This window comes from Benincasa hispida, chromosome 12, assembly GCF_027475165.1.
Source record: "Benincasa hispida cultivar pf3 chromosome 12, pf3_genome.v1.1, whole genome shotgun sequence".
NCBI classification, from domain to species: Eukaryota; Viridiplantae; Streptophyta; class Magnoliopsida; order Cucurbitales; family Cucurbitaceae; genus Benincasa; species Benincasa hispida.
The window spans coordinates 50,685,160-50,702,763 of record NC_143489.1 but is presented as its reverse complement, the minus strand read 5'-3'; positions in this window follow the sequence as shown (position 1 = coordinate 50,702,763).

The window sequence follows — 17,604 nt, the reverse complement described above, 5'->3', positions numbered from 1 at the left end:
TTTTGTGTTTTCGTAGGCACCCTTTCAGTCTTAGGCGTATTGTAGATTATGCGACCAAGCTGCAAACAATATTTAAAGTATAGGCAATGCGTCGAAATTCAAATATTGACCCCGAGATAGAAAGGCTATCTGTCGCATGAGCTGGAAGCAGTCTTAGACGCATGTCAACCATCATGCATCCAACAATTGCTGGAAGCTCCAATGGTCAGGGCAAGCCATTGACCCAAGCAGTTGAGAGCCATCTCCTGCGTGGGAGACTCCTCTCTAATTTCTCCAGGGACGTCTTCTACTCTATCTTTTACATTGCTTTCTTAGTTTAGTTTATATTTTTATTTATTGTTATTTTGGATATGCGACTGCTTCCTTGGTTGTGGTGCGTTTGCTCCTTGTAGGTGCGATAATAACTCTCCTTGGTGCGCAGTTACAATGGAAGAATCCTCCACATCCTTCAAACGCATAGCTTCAATCGCATGAACTCCAACGTATTGTCGCATGCGTTATTCTACTTAAGGTTCTTTTCTTGTTATCTTTTATGCATTATCCTTTTGGAATTCTCCTTGTCTGACTGCGGTTCTTTGCGATGTGTCTATAATGGTAAAAATAATTCACCGCATCCTCTAACTAGTATCGCAAGTCACCCCATACTTTTAATAGTTTCTTCAAATTGTGAAAGTCTATAGTTGTATTGTGTACAAACCTTTGCTCAAACATTTGTTATCACATTCCTATTAAGTTTGTTTTCAGCTTATAGTGAGAACGCTGCCACCCTCTAAGTTTGGGGGGTGGCAGTAGTCTTGGAGAATTGCGTTCATCACATTACGGTCATTTCCTTAAAAAAAAAACTTTTGAAAATAACAACTCCACTGTCAATGCAATGGGGAAATCCATGTTGATAAGAGTTAAGTTGTGAAAGGCATTTACCCGTAGTTGGATGTCTGCATGACACCCGTGGGGGCAAGCCTTAACGAAGGTAAATCGCCAGGATCGACGCATCAGCGCAACTCCTCTGTCTGGCACAAGCCAAATTAAGCAAGACATGAGTTGAGTTGAATATGGAACGCAACCAAAGTTGGATGCCCGCATGACACACGTAGGGGTAAGCCAAAACGAAGAGTGTAACCAGGTTCAACGCCGCATTCGAATAAGTAAACACATAAGCTTGAATTGTTTTAAACGAACGCATTCTCATGAGCTGAACGCAAAGTTGTAGAGAATGAATAAAAAGTTTTTTAGCAAGGGCTTGCCAAATTTCAACTTAGAAAAGATCTCTTTGAAGAAGCAACCAAAGTAGAGAAGGGCATTACATCCATGGTTAGAGGTACGAGTTAATTATATTCTGAAAAGCTGGTCATCGCAAAGGAACGCCGGAAGGTGAGTTAAGAATCTCTTGAGTGTAACGCATGCTTGAGGACAAGCATGATTCTAAGTTTGGGGAGGTGATAACTGGCAGAAATGCCTGTTATTATTAGCCTTTTATTTAGAATTATGAGGGCTAACAGGTAGAAAACGCAGTGATAATACTTAGAATTTGTGAAATTTGAGTTTTGTGTCGATAAGCACCTAAAACCTCACTGACCCAATATTATGCCTTATTCCATGCCAAAGTGTCTATTTTAGTAGCTATCGCAGGAATCAAACGCATGCGTCTGTAATAGGCAATCACAAACAAACGCATACGCTGAAGCCAGGCGACCACAAAAGACAAATGCAGACGACAACCCCATGCATCCAACGCATGGAAGTTGCGATAAACGCATGCGTCCAATGCATGGAGAACACGGTGAACAAATAGAAATTGCGGCCACGAAATGCCAGCCATAATAAAAGACCGCAAGATGGGTAGAACCCGTTGATAATTTTAGCTAAATTAAGCTCGGATGTATACCTTGGGAGTATCAATAAGATAAGGCAATGTGACAATGCCCATACCACGACAAAAGCAGCAGTGAGCCATACCTTCATCATTATAGCTGTCAGCATCCAAATTCAATAAATAGCCCTTGAGACCTTCATTTTGAGACATCCGAGCTTCTGCCTCAAGGCAGAAGTTTGTGATCACAGATGAGAGCTTGAAAGAGATTTTCAGTGAGAATTCTTCATCTCCACAACCCAGACCGAGTGACGATCGGAGCATTCACCGGAGATAGAGCTCGAGAGAGACATCTCCACCATTCAACCATGGCACCACCGGCAGTCTTGACGCAGAGTCCTCATCTCCCTTCTAATCTCTATATTGTATTACATTTTAGCTTGAGATATTAAGATATTTTGTGATCAATGCAAATCTTACTTTCTTCATGCCGTTTTCTTCATCATCATCATCTCTATCATAGTTTATCTTCAGCGTTTATTTATTAAAGTCAATCGCATGCTTAATTGTGTAGCCTAGAGATAATATGCATGTAGCAACCCACCGAGAGGTGTGCGTTGTGCAAGTATAAGTGAGTTAATCCTCTTTGCTTGGTGAAAGGCTGTGGCAACATCTGTCTATGAGATGTTGCCTTGCTTGTCTATAAGTTAAATAGATGCATCTAACTGCCTGAGAAGGTAAGAGATGGAACGCACTAAGCAAGGTTCGTATTGTTCCTATAGATAGGCACAATCTTATGCTCGACGCAACCATGCACTATAGAGATATAGTCATGCGGCTGACCACCTAGAGGTGTGATGCGTTAGTGCAACGAGCTGGGATTACTAGGGCGATTTAAGATAGTAAACGTTATTATGCATTATTGGTGGTTATGTCTCTATTTATTCTCAATGCAAGTCTTCTATTGCTCATTCTGTTTAGTTAGGAGTAGGAGTAGTGTGTAAAACATTTAAACCTTCTTCGCTTTATTTTTATTCTTATTCATCTTCTCAAACGCATCACCTCACAAATATTATTGAGTGGCAAGTCCCCGTGTTCGACCTCGGATTACCCGAGAAACTTGCGTTTGTATTATACTTAGCGCAAGCGTAAGAAAACTTGTGATAGGAACCCGTGATCATTGCATGCTAAGATTAACGCATCATCATTCCGATGCATGACCTCAGACGCATGGGAGAAAATGCATCAGTTATGTCTAACGCATGATTTGATGATCAAACCCATCCGTCCTTAAATGATAAAAATAAAACAAGAACAAAACGCGTCCATAAATTATTCCCAACACTTATGAACCCTTATGTGGTCTTCTTCCAAAAAGATAGCATTTGTTGAAACAAACACTTTGTCCTCACTCGAATCATAGAAGTATCCACCCCTCGTTTCCCTAGGGTAGCCTACAAAGAGGTAAACTTTCGGACGCGGTTCCAACTTTTTTGGATTAGTCACAAGCACATGTGTCGGATAACCCCAAATCTTAAAGTGGCATAAACTACCTTTACGACCTCTCTATAGCTCAAAAGCTATTTCAGAAACACTTTTCAAGGGAACGTTGTTTAGAATATAACATGCAGTCTCCACTGCAAAACCCCAAAACGAGTCTGGAGGATGAGCATAACTCATCATAGACTGAGCCATGTCCAACAAGGTTCTGTTTCTCCTTTCCGATATGCCATTCTGCTGAGGTGTACCTGGGGCCGAGAGTTGGGACGCAATCCCATGTTCTATCATATAGTTCTGGAGTTGGAGGTCCATATACTCTTCACCACGATCAGATCGTAGTGTTTTTATCTTTTTACCTAACAAGTTTTCAACTTCAGCCATTACTCCTTGAACTTTTCAAGGGCTTCATACTTACGTTGCATTAAGTAGAGATACCCGTACCTTGAGTAATCATCTATGAAAGAGATGAAATATTCATGCCCATCTCGAGCCCTAACACTCATTGAACCACAGAGGTCAGAATGTACAAGCTTCAAGGTTTCCTTGGATCTGTAACCTTTTCTAGTAAAAGGTCGTTTGGTCATCTTACCTTCGAGACATGATTCACATACCGGCAAAGAGTTTTCTTCTAAGCTCTTTAGAAGTCCACTTTTCACCAACTGCTCAATCCTGTTGAGGTTGATGTGACCTAACCTTAGATGCCAAAGATGGGTGTTTTCCTTAGGAGAAACCTTTGGTCTTTTAGCCGTTGTTGCTGTACTGAACATTTCAGTGTTAAACAAGGCTTTTATGACTAACGGCCTTAGTACATATAAGTTACTTTCCATCGAACCAAAACCAATCTCCATCCCATTCTTGAAAATAAAAATTTTATTCTCAGAAAAGGAGACGATATAACCTTATTCAATGAGACAAGAAACTGAGATTAAGTTCCTCTTGATATGAGGAACTACGAAAACATTATCCAGTAACAGATAACGTTTCTTGTCCAAAAATAACTTCAGCCTGCCTACAGCAACAGGTGAAACAACCTCACCAGTACCAACTCAAAGAGTCATCTCTCCCTATGGCAACGTTTGCCAAGAACTGAATCCTTGGTAAGAGGAACTGACGTGATTAGTAGCACCTGAATCTAGGACCCAGGTAGAATCATCATTCTCTACCAAACACGTCTTCAAGACCAATAAATCAAATTTACTGTCTTTAGACATCTTCCTCTTTTGGAAAGTAGTGGGATCTGTATCAGAACCAAAATAAGCTCCAATTGCATTTCAGAGAACATTTCTCTTCCATGAACCTCAATGGAGTCAGCAACACTTGCTTCCTCTTTCTAGAGTTTAACTTGGGAACTGACACTACTAGTTTTGTCATCCATCCCTCTATGCTCGAAAAGTAAGAACTACATTCAAACAAATCTTGCAACAAGTCCATGTCTCGCATGTAATGACCATGTTCTCAACCCTTTTGGCCAAAACATCTGGTATGCTAGCCAAAATGTGAAGTCGAGCGAATGAATTAACCTTCATCCACATCTCATATGCACTACGAACACTTCGCAGTGCATCATGGGTCGAGTCTTGAGGCCATTCCTCAACCATGAAAAATTCGAGGTCATTTACCATGAATAACGTTTTACAAGACTCTTTCCACTGTATGTAATTCGTCAAATTAAAGGCATTCAATGGAAATACAAACAAGTTGCTGAAAATAAAAGCACATTGACCTACGTTAGGTTTTAAGCAAATATCCGTGGAAAAAACAAACAACATCCAATAAGGTTTAGCAAAACTAACATAAACCTTGTGTGACATCTAGTTTTGCAATGATGCTTCAAAGGTTTAGAACAAAAGCCGTCGAAGGGAGGTCAATTATCCCTCCTCTTAATTGAGAAATTCTCAACCAGACATTAATACCAGAACAATTCTTGCTCCTATAACGACTAGCCATCATTGATTTGGTCAAAAAATCGTTAACTTATTTAACAATCTTCCGTAAGTGTGACCCACCATTGTAGGCCCTAAAGGTCCGCCCAAAGCAACCAATCCGAAGGGAAAAAAATCTGATTGGGGCAAAACCTAAAGCGACCCTATCCATTTCTGGAGTTCACCTTGATCTTGACCAACTACACAAAACCCATTTGAAGGGGGACGCCCCCAGGGCGCCACGAGGGAGTATAGAATGATCTCACGGTGCGAACCAATGACAGAGACCGTAGGACGTGTTGACACACACCCTTCACCCACTTACTATAAACACTCTCTTTGTCCACCTTGATACTGACTTATGCAAACACCATCCGAAGGGGGATGCTCCCAGAGCACCACGAGGCCAAGCATGAATCTCAGGTGTAAACATTCAGGGAGAAAGGTGAGTGCAATCATTGACATATCAGATACATCTCTTCCTCCCACTGAGTATTTTATAACCTAGGGTTTAGTTTCCTTAGAAAAAACACAGCTAAAAATTTTAACTAAGTCAATTTTTAGGTTTGCCTAAGAGTAACACCATGGATAGTTGAACAACTTCTGATCATCATCCATTAAACTTTTTAACAGGGTCTTTGACCAACTGTCGCATGCTTGCAGAAAATCTATCTGATTCACCTTTATGGGTAGGTTACCAGGTAGGGGTGTTCCATTTCCGTTAGCCTAAGTACCTTAGCCTAGACAGAACCCAACTTAGACAAAAGGTCCCTTATAGATAGGTTTAATACAATTTTAATCTTTTGTGCCAATCAATTTAGTCCTATTAAACCGATTTAAAAAAAGATTTTACTAGGTTGTTAATCCCATTAGAACCTTTGAACTTAGGTCTATCTCAATCCAATTTTAAAACCCTTTTAAAAAAAAATGAGTTCACCCTAAGTCCGCATACAATTCTTTCTTATTGATTTTAGTTCTAATTTCCTTTATAACACTTATAACAGAAACAACTAAAACCATTCACAACGCAAAGCTAACACATACAAGGCATTCATAACGTTTATAAACAGCCTAAGTGTCATGCTTCATGCATTGTCCATCCATTGCTACCTTTTTATATAACTCTTATACAAACAAGCAACGAACCAAGCAAAACATGCTTCCATTCACCCTTATACTATAACGCTTATAATATAAAGATGATGCATGAATATGCTCACTGCGTGCATAAATATAACTCTTATATTTTCATGATGTATGCACATGCTTTCTTGTAATTTCATCATGCAATATTATCACACTTATAATACATGATGCATGAATAATTGCATAACCTTAGATGGGCTTCAAATCTATATGTCAAACACTTTTCCATATAAACCACATACATATCATGATAATAAAACAAATGTTGATGAACTGGGAAAATTGCCTCAAATCCTCAAAAACTAAAGCTAACTATTACAAAAACAACGAGCCACCGATTCAAACAAGTGAATCGGGTCTTGAACCGTCCGGTCGAAGTCCGCGTCTCCATTGATCGTGTACCAAACTTACCCGCGATCGTCTACACGAAAGAACAAATGTTTTGCTCAATCGTTTACCTACGCTTCCAGAGCTAAACGATCGTTTAGCACCAATCGTGTACCTTTTACTATGTGATGAAGCATGATGTACACGATCGTGCAGCGCGCTCCGCAACACAAGCCTTATAAGATTGTCTAAATGGCTACGATGCGATGAAGCACAATCGTCTACATGATTGCTGAGCGAACGCCTTTGTATCATATACTGCGTGATCGTGTAGTCAGTAACTATGCAATGAGGCATGCTATCTACACGATCGTTTAGCGCGCGCCTTTTTCTAAATGATAGGCATCATATGCTCCCACTACGATTGTCTATCTCCAGCGTCTCCGCGATCAGTCAACCAACACTATGCGATAGAGTAAACGATTTACCCTAGCTAAACGATCGTTTAGTAAATACAACACCATTGCATAGAAAAATCTACACAATCATTTAGTTAAATCCCAATGATCGTTTACCTAAGGCTACACGACACGACCAACTCTTGATCTTCTTCTTTGTTGAGAACCGCATCCCCATGCTTCGAAACTTCATCACGAACGACTCGACTAACTCAAACACTTTGAATTATAGACTCAATTGCATGTTAATTATGCCCAAAAACGTAGGGGCCCTTACAAAATAACACTTTGTAATTTAAAGAAAGCTTTAAACAGAGGAAATTAAACTCGTAAACATTCATCAACGCCATCCACAAACGTATTTAACAATTAAACGCAATGCAAAAAACCCACCACGACGGTAAAAGAAGTTCAAAACAGAAGTGAAATTTGGAATATCAGAACAACTTGACTCTGATACCAATTGAAGGAAATCGAAACATGAGGATTTCCATGAGCAGTGGAATGATATTTCCAAATTTCATTTATATATGAACAACACAATTACAATCAAGAAACGAAAAACAATAGACTATGCGTACAACGAAATTACAGCATGCTTTTCTAAAGATCAAGGGAAGAACTACACATACCTTTGAAGACTCATCTTCAACACCCTTGATCACGAACACTCGAACACCCCGCAAGATTGCAACACTCGAATGCTCGTACACCACGACCACTACACTGCACGATCACAGCGATCTCCAAGATCACGAACACCACGAACAGCCTCCAAAAACCTCGACTGATGTCGAGTTGAGTATGACACTACCACAATGGCTACCTTAGTATTCTTGATGTGAGAATTCAGAAGTGTGGGCTCCATGTGGACTTGGTTAAAGAAAGAGACCGGAGGAACAATCATGTAAACAATTGAGCAAGAGGGAGATGTTAAAGTCTATCGTATAGACGATGCCCAATCGTTTAACAAATACTATGCAATCGTTTAGCAAAAGCTACACGATCGTTTAGCTCATCGGCCAGCTGAATGACTATCGTATAGAAACGTTCCATGATCATCTAGTCTCTCTTCAGCTGTTGTTTAGTAAATTATATTTACTTGACGGCATTTTCGTGAGAACTTTCCAAGAGTAGAAACTCTCTCAAATCAACAACTTCTAAATTTAGGAAAACATTTTTCCTTTTATCTCACAGTTACCATGAAACCACCAATAACCTCCCACTATTGGCTATTAGTGAAAAAGAGATAATTATCCAATAATAATATTATTATAAATACATATGGTAACCAATTTACTATACTATATTTATACCCTATAGTTTTAATATTTCATCTCATGAAACATATAAACCATAGCTCTTTTTCTATTTCATGATACTTAATGTAAATCTCATTTACACTAATCCTCCACTAGATGTATCTCATACATCACACCGATCATATCATATATAATCAAATTACCTCTTGTCAATTTGAACATTTCAAATCAACACCAAGAACTAATTCTCAACTTGAATCAATTGAGCTACCAAAGGGACCTTATGGACCTGTAGCTCGAAGCTCCAATGGTACGTGAATAATTGACTAAACTCTTTAGTCATGGGATCCACCATCCGTTAACTGTGAGGCACTCCACTAAAGACCGACAGCTTAACTCTTCTTACCACAGATATATTATATGTCCATCTTAACCAATCAACAGTGCAATAACCCTTCACAGATCACTCGTAAGTACAACTCGGCCAATAACCTTTAGGCCCCTGTAGTTACATCTAACTTCTTAAGTACCATTGATCCTTCTAATGAACATAAGTTGTAGTCCTACTATGACTGAGTCCTCTCTTCTAAAGAGAAGTTGTGGCCACTATGTTCAAGCCCCGAAATCAGCCCCTAAAAGAGCAATCTATCTACTTACCCCTGCTTCTGGGAAGGAGTGAATTCCATCTTGTGTAACTGAGTTCCCAGCTCCCAAATCAGACAATTCCCCAAAAAGGTAGGCATGTTGAGTTGGCAATCTGGCCACTCTCACCCATACTAATCAATGGACCACCCTCAAAGGCAGGAGTTCCCAAAACACGTAGGATTGAGGTCATGTCACGTATGGTCGTTTAGGTGAGATGTAAGTCTCCAGTATCAACAGCGTTATATACAGAGACGAATCATCTCGTGGTCCGATCTTATACAAACTCTTTGTATAGGACATCTCTGCTCGTATTTCTCCACATGAGTGGTCAGGATCTACCATCTGTAGTAGTTCACAACACTTGCAAACCTCTACAAAGCGGGTCGTATCCGTAGTGTCATCAGGATCAGGAATCCTTCTTTAATCCTTATACTACAGACCTATTTAGATTATCACTTAAGGTATGATTCACTTGTATATCTCATATACATGCTTAAGTTTACATACGATAACCATGGAGCTTTGTTTATTAGATATGAATAAATGTCTAAATGAAATAACTCTTATTCTATTCATAACAATGTGTATAAATTACAAACAACGAGACTCCCAGAGAATTAGAACACCAATCCCAACAAAACCTATAGGTTGTAAATGGATCTACAAGAGAAAGCGAGACCAAACTAGCAAAGTGCAAACCGATAAAGCCAGACTTGTGGCGAAAGTTTTACTCAAAAAGAGGGGGTTGACTATGAAGAAACCTTCTCTCCTGTTGTCATGATAAAATCAATAAGAATAATTTTATCCACTATCGCATGTTATGACTATGAAATATGGCAAATAGATGTCAAGACAGCTTTCTTGAATGGTATCTTAATGAAAGTATTTTCATGTCTCAACTAGAAGGGTTCATTGAATAGGGTTAAAAACAAAATATTTATAAGTTTAAAAGATCCATTTATGGGTTAAAACAAGCTTCTAGATCCTGGAATATAAGATTTGACACTGCGATCAAGTCTTATAACTTTAAATACAATGTTGATGAACCTTGTGTATACAAGAAAATAGTCAACAAATCTATAGTTTTCTTGGTCCTTTATGTTGATTATATCTTGCTCATTGGGAATGAGACAAGTTTCTTTGTTGACGTAAAGAGATGGTTAGCATCACAATTCCAAATGAAAGATTTGGGAGATGTTCAATACGTTCTTGGGATCCAAATTTTTGGGAATCGCAAGAACAAAACCCTAGCACTATCTCAAGCATCTTATATTGACAAAATATTGTCAAGGTATAATATGCAAAATTCCAAAAAGTGTATGTTACCTTCTAGACATGGAATTCATTTTTCGAATGAGCAGTGTCCTAAGACACCTTAAGAAGTTGAGGAAATGAAAAGAATTCCATATGCATCAAAAGTTATGCTATGTTGGGTACACGTCCTGACTTATGCTTTGCAATTGGAATCGTCAGTAGGTTCCAATCTAACCCTGGACACAGTCGTTGGGCTGCTATCAAGAACATCCTCAAGTATCTCCGGAGAACGAGAAACTATATACTTGTGTATGGACCTAAGGATTTGATCCATACAGAATACACTGATTCTGATTTTCAGACTGATGTAGATTCTAGGAAATCTACTTCAGGATCAGCTTTTACTCTGAAAGAATGAGCTATAGTATGAAGAAACATCAAATAAAGTTATATAGCTGACTCCATGATGGAAGCAAAATATGTAGCAGCATGCGAAGCAGTTAAAGAAACAGTGTGGCTGCGCAAGTTCCTGTCGAATTTGAAAGCAGGTCTAAATATGTATCTGCCCATTACCCTATATTGAAACAACAACGATGCAGTTGTCAATTCCAAGGAACCAAGAAGTCACAAATGTGTAAAACACATCGAAAGAAAGTACCATCTCAACAGAGAGATAGTACACTAAAGAGACGTGATAGTCACGAAGATAGCCTGAGAAGATAACCTTGCTAATCCATTTATGAAGGCTATCTCGGCTAAAGTGTTTGAGGGCCATTTGGTCGGATTAGGACTACGAGCATCATAATCTAGGGCAGGTGGGAGAATGACAAAGGGTATATGGATGCCCTAGTTTATTGTATTTTCTCTTTATTTTTTCTCAACATTGTAAAACATTATATTTATATGTTTTTCTCACTGGAGTATTAGCAGAGTATTTATAGTTATACTCCTCTAGTCTAATCTTATGTTAATGATTAATGTTGGATGCGACTTTGGCTCTACTAACTCATAACCCGCTAATCATCAAATGGGTTAGTTTTCGCTTAAGTCCACATCTTTCTCCCAGGGTGGAGAGCTTATGTTTTGGATCCCAATCATATGTTTTCATAACATGTTGCATGTGATTGTCACGGCGAGATGAGCCGTTTATCATCACGATAGGTGTCAAGTGGAAGTGCAGTGATGTATGCAGCTGAGGCATCCTAACAGACCGGTAGACTTGAACCTTGTTCCTACATGACCCGATCAATTCGATTAGGGCTCCCACTTTGTTAATCACATCGTCAACAACTTGCTGCTCAAATATAATATCCTCCATAAGGTGGCCACCGCATACCATCCACAGACAAATGGTCAAGCTGAAGTGTCCAACAGAGAAATCAAGCTGATATTAGAGAATCTGGTAAAGCCTTCACGAAAAGATTGGCAACGAAGCTGGACGATGCCTTTGGCTCAGGATTAAGATCGAGTTATCCTAGGTCATTTTAGTTTGAAATAGTCAGTTTTAACAGTAAACGGTCGTTATAAAGAAAAATGATTATTTCGAGGTCCTGGTCTTATGCAAACTCATTGCACAGGATGCCTCCACTCACAACCCTTCTCCGAAAGCTCCGCGGGACCACCTACCACTAGTCTTCGGCCGGAGGGGTTTATTGCACAAAAACGCCGGGACGCAGGCCCCCGAAGAGGCAAATGATATGCGAGCGTCTCATCGTCTACACAATGCGTGCAACTAGGATTATTCAATTATAATATAATAATCTAATATATTCAATTATAGTCTAATGATTATTCAATTATAGTATGATTATTAGCTCTTTTTTCTCTTTTTTTTATATATATTTCTATGGAAAGTTCAAATAAAGTGAAGACTCTCGCTCTCTCCTAAGATCTCGCTCTCTTAGTCTCACTCTCTTCTAACCCTTTTTTCATATACAACTGCGCTCACCCTTTCACTGAATGTGTAGACTTCCTTTGAATAAAATAGGCTAACTTAGTGAGTCTTTCTACTAGACCCATATCATTTATAACCTTTTATTGTTCTTGGTAAACCCACAATGAAATTCATAGACATATTCTCCAATTTCCATTCTGATACACTTAGTGGCTACAATAAGCCTGCTAGCTTCTGTTTTGGTGCCTCTCCATTTTGCACTTTGGGGTTTCTTTCTTCTTTTTATTACTATCCCTTTTTATTTTTTACAAAATATGTTATTTAGAGCAAATTACAAAAATCATCCCTAAAGTATGATATTAGTTATAATTATTTCTCTTAGACTTTCAATTTTAAAAATTGAGCTCTCAAACTTATACAAAGATTAAAATTGGACCCTTGAACTGAAAACAAACTTAATTTTCCAAAAACAAAGACAAACAATAAATGAGCCCCATTAAAAAAAAGGTTACCATAGAAGTGGGAAATGGGAAGTCCAAGTGGGAGATTGTTGGAAAGTCCTAAACTCGCAGTTTGTAAATTAGATTAACTTATTATATTTATCAATAAAAGTATTATTGAGTATTTTATTTTAATAATTTTTGTTGATATTGCATTCTGTTATAAAAATCAAATAAAAAAATCCATAGCTATAATATGGATACATTAACTTTATTGGCGACATAAAAAAGGATCAAGTTTTAGTATATAGCCAAAATGGTCTATAAGTATATGGATGAGATTTAGTACCTCATCCTGGTGACACTATTGGATGCAGCCCATTTTGTATGCTAATACAAATGATGTGATCCCAAAATCATTCATGTGGAGACATGTGAGTGGAGGCATCCTATGCAATGAGTTTGCATAACATTGGACCTCGAAATAGTCATTTTTTTTCTTTATAACGACCATTTACAGTTAAAACTGACTACTTCAAATTCAATGACCTAGGGTAACTCGATCTTAATCCTGATCTAACTATGGATCCTGTTTATTCGAGATTATCCTTTGATCTGCATAGGTGAGAGTAGTCCAATAAAAATGCTCAATAAGCCTCCCATTTTGAGGATAGGACTGGATAATAGTTGGGGACATAATTCTGCATAATGAAATTCGCTCCTACCCGGTTTAAGGTTAGCAGATATGTTGTTCTCTTAAGCACTGATTCCTGGTGTTAAAAAATGGGGTTCCGCTCTCTCATGATCGAGAGAGTTATGGTTTATAAGTTGGACTATAAACCAATTGTTTAAATGAAGATCGGTGGGAGCTTAAGGAGCAAGATGTATTTACAGGGGTAAAACGGTAACTTTGACCTAGCTATAAATACGAATGACCTGTGAAAGATCAACTTACTAATTATGGTTAAAAATGGACAGAAATATATCTACAAGTGAGGAGAGTGCAACTATCGAGCTATAGTGGTGTGTCTTGGTAGTTAATGAATATTGATTAATTTGGTCTAAAGAGTTTAGACAATTAATCTCAAATCGTTGGAGTTCATGATATGTAGGTCTATAAGGTCCCTCTACTAGCTCGTAAAATATATCTTGGAATAATGAATTGAGTAGATTTGAATTGTTAAATTCGGAATTAGAATTTTGAATTTGAGGTGTTTAAATTCAATTTAGGGTTTGATTAATTACATTCAATATAATTAAAACGTTTAATTTTGTTGAAATTAAACAAAATTGGAGAATTTAAAATATTTAAAGATTTACTTAAATATTAATTTACATTAATAGGATTCATGTATATATTAGGTGTTTAATTAATTTAATATTTGATATTAAATTATTATTTATTTAATAAATTAAATTTGTTTAATTAATTATTTAAATAAAAAAATCATTTTTGAAAATTCGAAATCATTTTTGAATTTTTATTTAAATTTAATATTAGTAAAAATTAAATAAAGAAATTGAAGATTGGAAAAATTCCACTAGTGGAATTTTCCAACATTTTCAAGTTTGAGGTGGATTAACCCCCTAATTAACACTTAAGTCCACTTTGACCCCTCTGCATTTGCATGGGAGTAGTTGTTGATATGAGGGGAGTTAATTCCCTCTCATCGTTTCTTTTTATGAAAAGAGTTCTCATTCTGTAAGAATTATAGAAAACAAGAAGAAAGTATCACAAAAAAATTCTCTCATTTTTCCACTCTCAATTTCTTTATGCATTCTTCCCTTTTATCTTCCAAAACAAGAAAAATTCAACCATGTTGTTCCTTGTCCTAAGAATAGTAAGGAAGACTCAGTGGTGGTGTCTTAGTGCATGTTCGTGTTCTTAGAAGGAGATCAGAGTTCAAAGAAGAAGTTCACAGTACGAAGAGTTTGTGACGTAGAGAGGATCTACAAGAAGAAAGTCTTCAAGGGTAAGTCCTTTCTTATCCCCGTATAAAGCATGTTGTAGATTAGTTTAAAATTTTATCCTGTTATTTTGTTTCTTCTCTGTTTTTCACGTTTTTTAAAATGAAATTCATTGGCACACATGCTCACGTACTTTCGCTAAGGAATTTGATTCCTTCAGTTTTGTAGTTCTCTTCATTAACAATTATCAAATATATGTATGTTAAATAAGTTATTATTGGTGTCATATATCATACATAAATAAAAATATATATCATAAATAGATTCTCATATATCAAAAGTAATATTATCGTAAGAATCATACATTCCTAGACGGTGAGGTATGTGTTCTTTGTCCTATACTAAATTTCGGAGTTGTCTTTCTTTTGGATGAAGAAACATATCCCTACGACGAAATTAATATTTCTCATCAAATATACCACAAAATTCCCTAGACTGAAGTCAAAATATACCAAGGAAATATACCTCATCATCGTCGTTCATTGTAATATTATAAACCTCAATGATTTTCATTTGTTCATTATCCTACACAATTTAGAAATTGTGTATATTATATCTAAAAGATATATAAAGATCAATTTTGGAGATGCATAATATGTGATATACATTGTCCCTCGCCATTACTTCTTTAGGTGTCTCCATTACAATGTCATTTTAATCAGGATCTTGTTGAACTCTTCTTCCCTTCTCAATATAAAATTATATGTGAGAGTAAAATTGCATGAATAATTCTAAGATAATTAAATATGAAAACAATGAGATATACTTGTGAATTTTCATTGTATGGGACTAATTGTGTGCCTAAATGTTCAGAGACAATTTCTTCTTCGACTGCCGGCATGACAATTTTGATAGGAACAAACTCTTCATCAAGGTTTTCGGAAAGACATCTATAGAATGTATCTATAGGTGGCATCCCTAATTTTGGTTTCTCTTTCTGGTTTATTTGTACATTTTCATCCTAGAAAGTCGACATTATCAGTAAAGTTAACATTTATATATACATTAAAATAAATTTATACTAAATACGTGATTCCATTTCAAACAAATTAAAAACAAACCTCTTTGTCATCTATTAATATAGGATATTTCTTATTTGAAGGAATTACCTGGCTAGAAAAACCAAGAAAGCATTGCCTTTTATGCATATCATTACGGTCTCTAGGGAGCTTTACATGAACCATGTTTTTTATTGCCCTTAATTAGTGCATAGTAAATTTAGCATATACACATTAGTATATATTATGTGTGGCATAGTATACACATAGGCTTAATGAACAAATACCTACATATTAAACTGTATTTTAGCCATATTATCTGTTGCAATGTATTTTCCTTCTAATGGCTATTTTTGTTATGAATATAGCTTATTGTACCGAATATATTATGGTTAGAAACTATGAGAATAAAACGGCTATCGGTCCCAAATATACAAAGTTTTAATGATTTTGAAGAAAATGGTTTTTAAAAAAGGTGGATTTCAGACCGAAATTACCGACGAAACCCAAACATACCGACCAATGTTAGGGCTTAAAAACTTACATATATTTCAAGCTTAACATTGGAAAGAGGTGTAGTGTTTCGGTGATTAAAGATCGAAAAACCTAAATATACAGATGAATCTCAAATATACAGACAATTTTTATGGTTTAAGAACTTACCAGATAGGAATTACAAATCTAGGGTTTTCAGAGAAATCTTCCCAATACTTTTTCCTATATTTCTATGAGACATAATGGCACCTTTATATATAGAGTGAGGCCCTTAATTTGGGCACAGCAAGAATGAGGAATGATAAAACTAAATTTGTGAGGACTACTATACAGATGGCCTAAAGTTAGGGATAGGAATAAAAAATATACAACAAATTTAATTTCTAGAATTTCCTTCACATGTAGCATCCCTAGTACTGTGGCACTGTTGATTGTGAGTTAGAGTCCGCTGACCTTTGACTTCTTCAAGCTGGTCATTTTCCCTAACATCCCCCCATAAACTTGGGGGTAGTTCAACAACTTCAAGTTTGTCACGAAGACAGAAGAAGTGGGAATGAGATAAGGGTTTGGTGAGACAGTCTGCAAGTTGTGCTGTTGTTAGAATATATCGAATATCAACAAGTCCTTTGAGAACTTGATTGAGAATGAAGTGGACATTAATCTCAATGTGCTTTGTGCGAGTGTGAAATACCATATTGGCTGCTAGTGCATTGGCACTCAAGTTATCACACCACAGAACTGGCTTGAGTGAATATCGCATACCCATTTCGCCCAGCAATTGTTAGAGCCAGACAACTTCCGATGTTGCGTGAGCAAGGGCTTTATATTCAGACTCGGTGTTGGATCTTGCAATAGTAGTTTGCTTTTAAGAAGACCAAGATACAAGGTTATTACCAATAAATACACAGTATGTAGCGACAGACTCAAGATCATCGATATTTGGCACCCAATCATCATCGGAGAAGGCAGAGATTTGTAGGTCAGTGCTTGGCTGAACCAAGATACCAAAGTGTTTGGTGCCGCTCACATACCATAGGACTCTTTTGGTGGCTTGCCAATGAATGTCAGTAGGTTTCTATAGAAACTGACTTAGATGATTTACAATATACGCTATATCTGGTCTTGTATGAGTGAGATATTGTAGCGTGTCGATCATGCTTCGGTAGATAAATGGATCATCTAGAGGAATCCCGTCAGATTTACACAAGAGTTTCCCTTGGACACAGGGAGAAGCTGTGGGTTTGACTCTAGTGAGATTTAACTTATGTAATAAATCATCAACATACTTTGATTGATTCAGGAGAAGACCCGAGTCAAGGTAGTGAAGTTGGATGCCAAGGAAGTACCTGAGTTGTCCAAGATATTTTAAGGAAAAAGCAACATCCAGTGTGTGTATCAATTTGTTGATCATATTAGATTTATTCCCAATGAAAATAACATCATCTACATACATAAGAAGGAAAAGTACATAAGAGTTCTTACGAA